The sequence below is a fragment of the Coregonus lavaretus genome (assembly GCF_964263955.1).
Source record: "Coregonus lavaretus genome assembly, contig: HAP1_SCAFFOLD_309, whole genome shotgun sequence".
Taxonomy (NCBI): Eukaryota; Metazoa; Chordata; class Actinopteri; order Salmoniformes; family Salmonidae; genus Coregonus; species Coregonus lavaretus.
In genome coordinates, this window is record NW_028166127.1 from 495,266 (window position 1) to 504,408 (window position 9,143).

Genomic DNA, 9,143 nt, shown 5'->3' on the forward strand with positions numbered 1-9,143 from the left:
AAACACTAGTAAAACTAAATGCATGCTTTTCAATCGAACGCTGCTAGCACCCGCCCACCCAACTAGAATCACCACTCTCGACGGGTCTGACCTAGAGTATGTGGACAACTACAAATATCTAGGTGTCTGGTTAGACTGTAAACTCAACTTCCAGACTCACATAAAGAATCTCCAATCCAAAGTTAAATCTAGAATCGGCTTCCTATTTCGCAACAAAGCCTCCTTCACTCATGCTGCCAAACATGCCCTCGTAAAACTGACTATCCTACCGATCCTTGACTTCGGCGATGTCATTTACAAAATAGCCTCCAACACTCTACTCAGCAAACTGGATGTAGTCTATCACAGTGCCATCCGTTTTGTCTCCAAAGCCCCATACACTACCCACCACTGTGACCTGTACGCTCTTGTTGGCTGGTCCTCACTACATGTTCGTCGTCAAACCCACTGGCTCCAGGCCATCTATAAATCACTGCTAGGCAAATCCCCGCCTTATCTTAGCTCATTGGTCACCATAGCAGCACCCACCCGTAGTCTGCGCTCCAGCAGGTATATCTCACTGGTCATTCCCAAAGCCAACACCTCCTTTGGCCGCCATTCCTTCCAGTTCTCTGCTGCCAATGACTGGAACGAATTGCAAAAATCTCTGAAGCTGGAGACTCTTATCTCCCTCAATAACTTTAAGCATCAGTTGTCAGAGCACCTTACCGATCACTGCACCTGTACACAGCCCATCTGAAATTAGCCCACCCAACTACCTCATCCCTATATTGTTATTTATTTTGCTCTTTTGCACCCCAGTATCTCTATTTGCACATAATCTCTTGCACATCTAGCATTCCAGTGTTAATACTATTGTAATTATTCTGCACTATAGCCTATTTATTGCCTTACCTCCATAACTTGCTACATTTGCACACACTGTATATATATTTTCTGTTGTATTTCTGACTTTATGTTTTTTTACCCCATATGTAACTCTGTGTTGTTTTTATTGCACTACTTTGCTTTATCTTGGCCAGGTCGCAGTTGTAAATGAGAACCTGTTCTCAACTGGCTTACCTGGTTAAATAAAGGTGAAATAAATAAAAATAAAATAAAAATAAAAGCCTACACGAAATACAGCCCTTATTTTATGTGTTTCTAAAATCGCCTATGGGAAAAATTAATGGTGGAAAAACGATTGGAACCATTTCCCTGTTTGACCGCTAGGATTTATGGGTATTATCACACCTCCACTGTAACACTCTATAGAGGGGTTGGTTGTTTAGCAACAAAACTGGCATGCAACTATGGGGCAAAATAGACAGGGTTTGACTTAGACAACATGTAAACTATATTTAGTCTCTAAATGTTTAATGCAAACATAAATACATTTGAACAATGAACTCGTCTCAAATACATTGTTACAGTTGTTGTTGGTTAGCTAGGTAGCGAATTTTAGTCATTGCATAGACATGATATCAGTCAAAACACCTCAAAACAAGACATGGTATCAATAACACCATACAACGAGCTGAAACATGCCATAGAGCTACGATTCCCCACATGGCAGCTTGTTGTTAGCTGAGGTACAGAATCATAACAAGATACACGACTTCCGGCCATCGATGCGCGAGCATCATTTTCGTGACGTCAGCCAACCCTTCTATGGCTCCTGGTCAAAAGTAGTACACTAGCCTACATAGGGAATAGGGTGCCATTTTGGACGAATTTATGAAGGTGCTGTCATAACCTTTGACCCCCATTTGACCCTACTGTACCTTTAGCCAACTCTCATGACTCCCCGGCCATATACTTTCTAGTTTGATATTACAGCATGAATAGCACATTATTTCATTTGTTAAACAATATTTAATCCACAGTAATTAATATAATTGAAGATTTAAAAATAAATAACATGTCTACCTTGAACTCTTTATTCTCCATCTCCTTGCAAAATCAGCACATTTCCTTGCCAAAATGAACGCGCATCCAGAGCGAAAACAAACGCAATCCTCCAGCACTAGGGAGGATTAGACTGAACTGCTCCAGCGGTTTTTGATCAGTTTCAACATTTATCAGTGATGACGTAACAATGACCTGTACAGATTTGACGCACTTTCGATCTCGTGCTGATGCAACACTCTGTGTTGTTGAAAGCTCATGTATGGAAATCCTGCGAGTTGTAAACAAATGTAGGCTATTGTTGCCCTTAAAACTGTAATGTTGAGGACGCCATGAAAAATAAAATACATAACCCACACCGTTAGGCCAAGGTACATGCAATATTCATCACTTTGCCAATAGACTTCTTGTTCCTTGTTGTATGTAGCCTTTCTTTTGGGATTAGCACCACTGTCACCTAGAAATTGATACTGCGGTTGTCACATAAAACAGATAACCCATAGTTCATTATTAAATAACATAACTCATTTCTTTATTTTATTACTCATAAAATATACAGCAATCTTCAGATACTGAAATAATTCATGGGAGTTTCGAATTCAGTCACTATTTCATATGTACATGCTAGTTTCATCCTTTTAAAGAAAAAAAAGGACACGAAAAAACCTGTGAACCTCCTGATCCTGATTTGACGAACATAGCATATGTATTGTACATATTTCCAGTTAAAATTATTTTCAAAAAGAGACAAAAACGGGGGTTTGAACAAGCAATCACATAAAAGGATTGAGTGGTTTCATTTTTTTGAAGAAGTTAAGCAAGCAAAACCTGTCAAAATACATTGATTATAAGACCAAGACAAATAATATATATATATTTTTTTCAACAGAAGAAAATCTAAATGCTGCTGTCCTACCATTGGTTTACAGTGTTTCTCCTCTCCAAGGGAGGCATGTTTTCCCCCTCGTATGCCTCGGAATAGTATCAGTGCTTTTCACAAACGTTGTAGTACTTAGTGTGCATCATTGTTTTCGCTCATACAGCTGCCCCTACTCTCCTAACCTCCCCTCAGTAACTAAAGAAGGCACAAAATGATGACATAAATATCACAAGAAAGAATACATGAATTAATAATTTACTTTCTAAAATATTTTCTAGAGGGCAAAGGACAGGTAGGTTTAATAACGCAAATGTAAAAAGTCCTGTCGCTCACATACAAATGCAAAATCTAAATGGCACCCTATTCTTTATAGAGTACACTACTTTTGACCAGAACCCTATGGCCCTGGTCAAAAGTAGTGTACTATAAAGGGAATAGGGTGCCATTGGGGATGGACATTCTTTGAAATTACTCATGAGAGCAAATACTACGATTCTTTGGTTCCCACAGAGGGTCAGGAGCTTAAGACATTAATGATTTTATTAAAATGTTTGTTCATAAAAAATAAATGATTTCCCCTCCTCCCACATGGATTACAGACAAGAGGCTAGGTGCGTTCTGACTGTCTTAGTGTGCAGATAAACATGACCATCACTCTCATAAAACTTAAATGAAACATCACTCCTTATGTTTTTTCTCAGGCCAAAACGCTCAATCCCATTTCTACTGTCAAAACAGGTTTTGAAAAGGCTTCTTCCACATCTTTTGGTCCATGTCTGTTTTTCACTCAGTGAAGTGCTACTATCCCCTTGGACTACAGGTTATTGCCGTCATAAGGTGTCCGTCTGTCTGTTGGCTGGACAGTTTCTACCGTTTAGGACCTTTGTGGGTAAAGGTAAAGGTGGGGTATAGCAGCAGCAGTTCCTCTGAAGTCCAGTATCTGCTGGAAGGACACCTGGTGGTATGAGAGGATGAGTGTGGCCAGCCAGCCTGTTGTGCCTCCCCCTCTCCCTCCCTCCCTCCCTCCATTTCTCTCTCTCCAACTGCGGGACTCTTAAGGCTCCTGTGCGGACTGTCTCGGCTCGTGCCCTCCCAAAGCTGGCTGTGGTGATTTAAGACACGGTGTGTATGTGTGGATTTGTTTGTGGCCTCTGCCCCACTTCACTGTCCATCCGCCTGCCCTTGGCTCCCCTCCTGGGCAGCGACCACCACCCCCCTCAGTATGTCTTTGAGTCTGAGTCGTTGAGTTCCTCATCCTTGTAGAAGCCTCCATCGTGGTCGCGGTGGCCGATGTTGTTGAAGCTGCAGTAGGAGCTGTGCTCGCTGCGCAGCACGGGCAGGCTGTCGAAGGTCACACTCTTGGAGGGGCTGGTGGTGTAGTGGTTAATGGCACTGAAGGACAGGCTGGGCGCCGGGTTGCAGGGGGACACGGGCATCATGGTGGCCAGGATCAGCGCCAGGCAGTCCGCCACGTCTTTGTTGGGGGCGCAGGCCAAGGCAGGTGTGTAACCTGAGGGGTTCAAACAGAACAGCAGAGGGTCACTTCAGGAGCATCACCGTTTACTATAACACTTTTGGTGAAAAACATGAAATAACACCAGGCTAGGAGATACAAAGTTAAGACAATAACCAAGCAGTGGACTAGAGAGAAACATTTGTGGACACATTGAGAAGAGAAGTACAGAAGAAAACGGTGTTAGCGTTATGGATCTTACCATTCTCATCGACTGCGAGCACACTAGTAGCTCCTGAACCACCACCGTCAGACCATTTCTGGCTGCAACGTGTAACGGCCTGAGGAGAAAGTCCCGTCAGATTAGCCAGCAGCAAATGAGGATACCTCCCAAATGCCAGACTATTCCCTATATAGTGCACTTCTTCTAATTCTTCTGGCCCAATTAATACAGCTGAACCATACGTACGTCTGTAAGGCTGCGTTAGTCAAGTTGATGAGGTTCCTGTCTGTAATCTTCTCCAATATCAACAAAGCACTGGTTTCATGCCCCTTTAAAAACCAGAGTCAAACATGTCAGACCAAAATTTCAACCAGAGAGAGCCAACTGTTCAGATGAACGTCATCTTCATGTGGGGATGCTCACCTTACTGCAGGCCAGATGAAGAGCAGTGTTCTTGACTGCATCCTGCAGGGTGAGCTCTGCTTTGGCACTGCTCACCAACAGCTCTGACACAGACAGAGAAACATAAAGAAACTCAATTAGGAAATTAAGCGACTTATTAAAATGTAAAACAGACATGTTGAACTTAAGCCGGCTGGGCGAGGCAAAGCGGAGGAGAGGGGGCTGCGTACCGACAGCGTTGGTTTGTCCGTTCTCAGCAGCCATCATGAGGGAGGTCTTCCCGGAGGCATCGGGGGAGTTGACCTGGGCGTTGTGGCCTAGCAGCAGCTGAAGACACTCCACGTGGTCCGTGAAAGCCGCCGCATGCAGGGGGGTCCTGGAGAGAGAGGAAACTTATTTCACCGATATCATGTAGGACTGTTGTAAACAAGTTTGTTCAATTAACCCTGTTTATACCATAGAAATATAAAATCACTAATAGATGTATTAAAAGTAATCTACAATCCCTCATCCAACCCCAGAGGTCATTTTATTCCCAAGACAACATTATTCTCCAGAAGAAAAGGACTTTGTCATGTGCTGTAGTTACCGGTTCTTGGTGTCAGTGGCGTTGACAATGGCCGGCCCCAGAGTGTCAATCAGCATCTCTGCAGCCCCCTCGTTGTCATTGATCACAGCTCAGTGGAGGGGGCTGAACGAGTTGCCCTCGGTCTTGTGGAAAACCTCCTGTTCCAGCAGCACCTCTACACACGTGTCATGGCCTAGTGGAAGATTGATTCATACCGGAAAAAGATGACGTCGCTGCAGACCACAACAATACTCTCAGAGAAAGCTACACATCTGACAATGGGGAAGTCACAAAATATGTTTTAGCTACAACATATGCTATGTCAATCCCTGACAAAGTCCTGTTTCAGTGTAAGGTCCTCCACTGAGAGTCATAACCCCCTAATTCTGTTGTAGTCTTGTTCATTCCCCCACATGGCTCCGTCCACACCAATCGAATGCTTTTCAAGCCACAAGAGGGAGTGAATGAGTGTACACTTCATGGAGGAGAGAACAGAGCTACAGTCCAGTTAGTCAGTACGTACCGTTGTATGTAGGGGTGTAACGATCCATCTACTACATCGATGTATCGATTTATATTCCTATGATCCAACTACATCGATCTGTGCTCGGCGAGTTGGCCTTTTGGACAACATATATCACTCTAACATCGTTTTAAAATGTAATAAATCGATTGTATCGATACTAGGAAATAACCCATTGGATTTAAGCACGTCAGACTTTATATGGATGTTTTTTCTTAGCACTTTTAATGATAAAGGCTTTAAACATTACTCGATTCAGTCTGCCTATCCGTGACGTCATCGCCCCACGCCAGCAGCAGCGCAAAGGCGCAAAGACAACAAAACATAGCATGGCGGACGACAGAGGAGAAGCCGACGAGCGAGAAATTATCAAGCCACCATTGCGGTCCTTACAAGGAACAGGAATCTAGGAAACTTCACCTGCACTGTCCAGTATCCAGGTATTTATTTCAGTCACACTGGTTGAATTTTTGGCTAAAAGGTTACTGAATCGATTTCAAGTCACTGAATCGTTTCGGATCGTATCGTTCTAAATGAACCAATATCGTCCTTGAATCGTATCGACAACCACGAATCGTGATACAAATCGAATCGTTACACCCCTAGTTGTATGGCCTGCCTAATTCAGGGACATGTTTATGGTGCTGAAGAGAGAAAATCAGAAAAGATCTAGTGTTCCGTTAGTCCAGTACGTACCGTTGTAGCAGGCCCAGTGTAGTGGCGTGTAGCCCTGGTTGTCTGTGATGACGGGGAGGGTCTCCACTGACTGGGCGGCGTGTAGGAGCCCCCCCAGCACCCCGATGTGTCTGGATGCCGCCGCCAGGTGGACAGGGGTCCGCCCCTTACAGTCCCGAACCAGGAAGCTGGCGCTGTGCTGCAGCAGGGCCTCCACACACTCCTCATGACCCGTCAACGCCTGGGAGGAAGGGCGGGGAGACAAGAATGGATTTGAATAACTAATAATCAATGATATAATAATGAATCATCAATTATTACAAATGATGTCTGGAGGCAGGTCCCCCTACAGGGATGAATACACCACTACCCATGGACAACTACTTTTCTGAAGATAATATGTATATTTGAGCCTCCCCGTCTCTTTCTGTGTGTGAGCGTATACAGCCAGCTCTCCTCCTCACCCCTCTGTGTAGCGCTGTTCTGCCCCACTTGTCTTTGGCTTCTACGCTGGCTCCCTTGTTGAGCAGTGAGTACACACAGTCTGTGTGTCCGCTCAGCACCGACAGCATCAGAGGGGTTCTGATACACAAGACAACAAGGTCATATTACAAACTGGTAATAACCAGGCTGAGTCCCAAATGGCAACCTATTCCCTATATGGTACACTACTTTTGACCCGAGCCCATAGGGTTCTGGTTTAAAGTAGTGCACCAAGTAGGGCATAGGGTGCCATTTGGGACGTAGACCTAGTGTCAAAATCTCTTTATTTCAGGAATTGTATCCAAAACCCAATTGACTTACTGTCCATTCCCGTCTTGAACGTCCACTGCACTCTGGAGGTCAGCATTTCCAATCAGCAAACGCAAACACTCCGAATGACCGTTGGTAGCTAGAGGAGGATAAACAGAGAGGATATAAGAATGTGAGATGATTGACCGTTGGTAGCTAGAGGAGGCTAAACAGAGAGGATATAAGAATGTGAGATGATTGACCGTTGGTAGCTAGAGGAGGCTAAACAGAGAGGATATAAGCTGATTGCTGGACGACTATTACCTTCACATGAACAGACAGATTTCTAGAACAGTGGTATTGGTAGATGACATCCTCATGATGTTAACACAGCAGATAATAAAACATTTTGGGGCTGAGGCCCTCGAAGCCTGTCACCTGCTAGCTGTGTACCTGGCTCTGGATAGAAGTCCCCCTGTGCACTGATCTAGGATCAGCTTACCCTCCCCAGATCCTCAGCAATAATGACAAAAAATGACCTTAGATCAGTGTGTAGTGGGCATTTTCACACTATGCTATATAATATCCCTAGAGTGGACATTGGCGTCCTAGCAACATGACCAAACAAATGTCCATCTTGGTAAGGAAAACTTTTGAATTACAGAATCTCTAGGTCTTACGTGATATCCTATGCGTACCTGCAGCGTGGATGGGGGTCCTCTTCAGGGTGAAGTCTTTAACCAGGATGGAGGCTCCCTGGTTGATGAGGACGTCAACACACTCCACATGGCCTTTAAAGGCATTCAGGTCCAGAGGGGTGCGCCCCTGGCTGTTCCTCACGTCTAGATCCAGCAGAGACTGAACCAGGACCTCCATAGCATGGTGGTGGCCGTGGTACGCCTGAATGGAAACAAACACACAGTCTGAAGCAAAGTCCAGTGGTATGCCTGAACAGATATACACTCCTAATATAATCAATGTCCTATAGTAGACCAGTGGTATGCCTGAACAGATATACACTCCTAATATAATCAATGTCCTATAGTAGACCAGTGGTATGCCTGAACAGATATACACTCCTAATATAATCAATGTCCTATAGTAGACCAGTGGTATGCCAGAACAGATATACACTCCTAATATAATCAATGTCCTATAGTAGACCAGTGGTATGCCAGAACAGATATACACTCCTAATATAATCAATGTCCTATAGTAGACCAGTGGTATGCCTGAACAGATATACACTCCTAATATAATCAATGTCCTATAGTAGACCAGTGGTATGCCAGAACAGATATACACTCCTAATATAATCAATGTCCTATAGTAGACCAGTGGTATGCCAGAACAGATATACACTCCTAATATAATCAATGTCCTATAGTAGACCAGTGGTATGCCAGAACAGATATACACACCTAATATAATCAATGTCCTATAGTAGACCAGTGGTATGCCAGAACAGATATACACTCCTAATATAATCAATGTCCTATAGTAGACCAGTGGTATGCCAGAACAGATATACACTCCTAATATAATCAATGTCCTATAGTAGACCAGTGGTATGCCAGAACAGATATACACTCCTAATATAATCAATGTCCTATAGTAGACCAGTGGTATGCCAGAACAGATATACACTCCTAATATAATCAATGTCCTATAGTACACCAGTGGTATGCCAGAACAGATATACACTCCTAATATAATCAATGTCCTATAGTAGACCAGTGGTATGCCAGAACAGATATACACTCCTAATATAATCAATGTCCTATAGTAGACCAGTGGTGC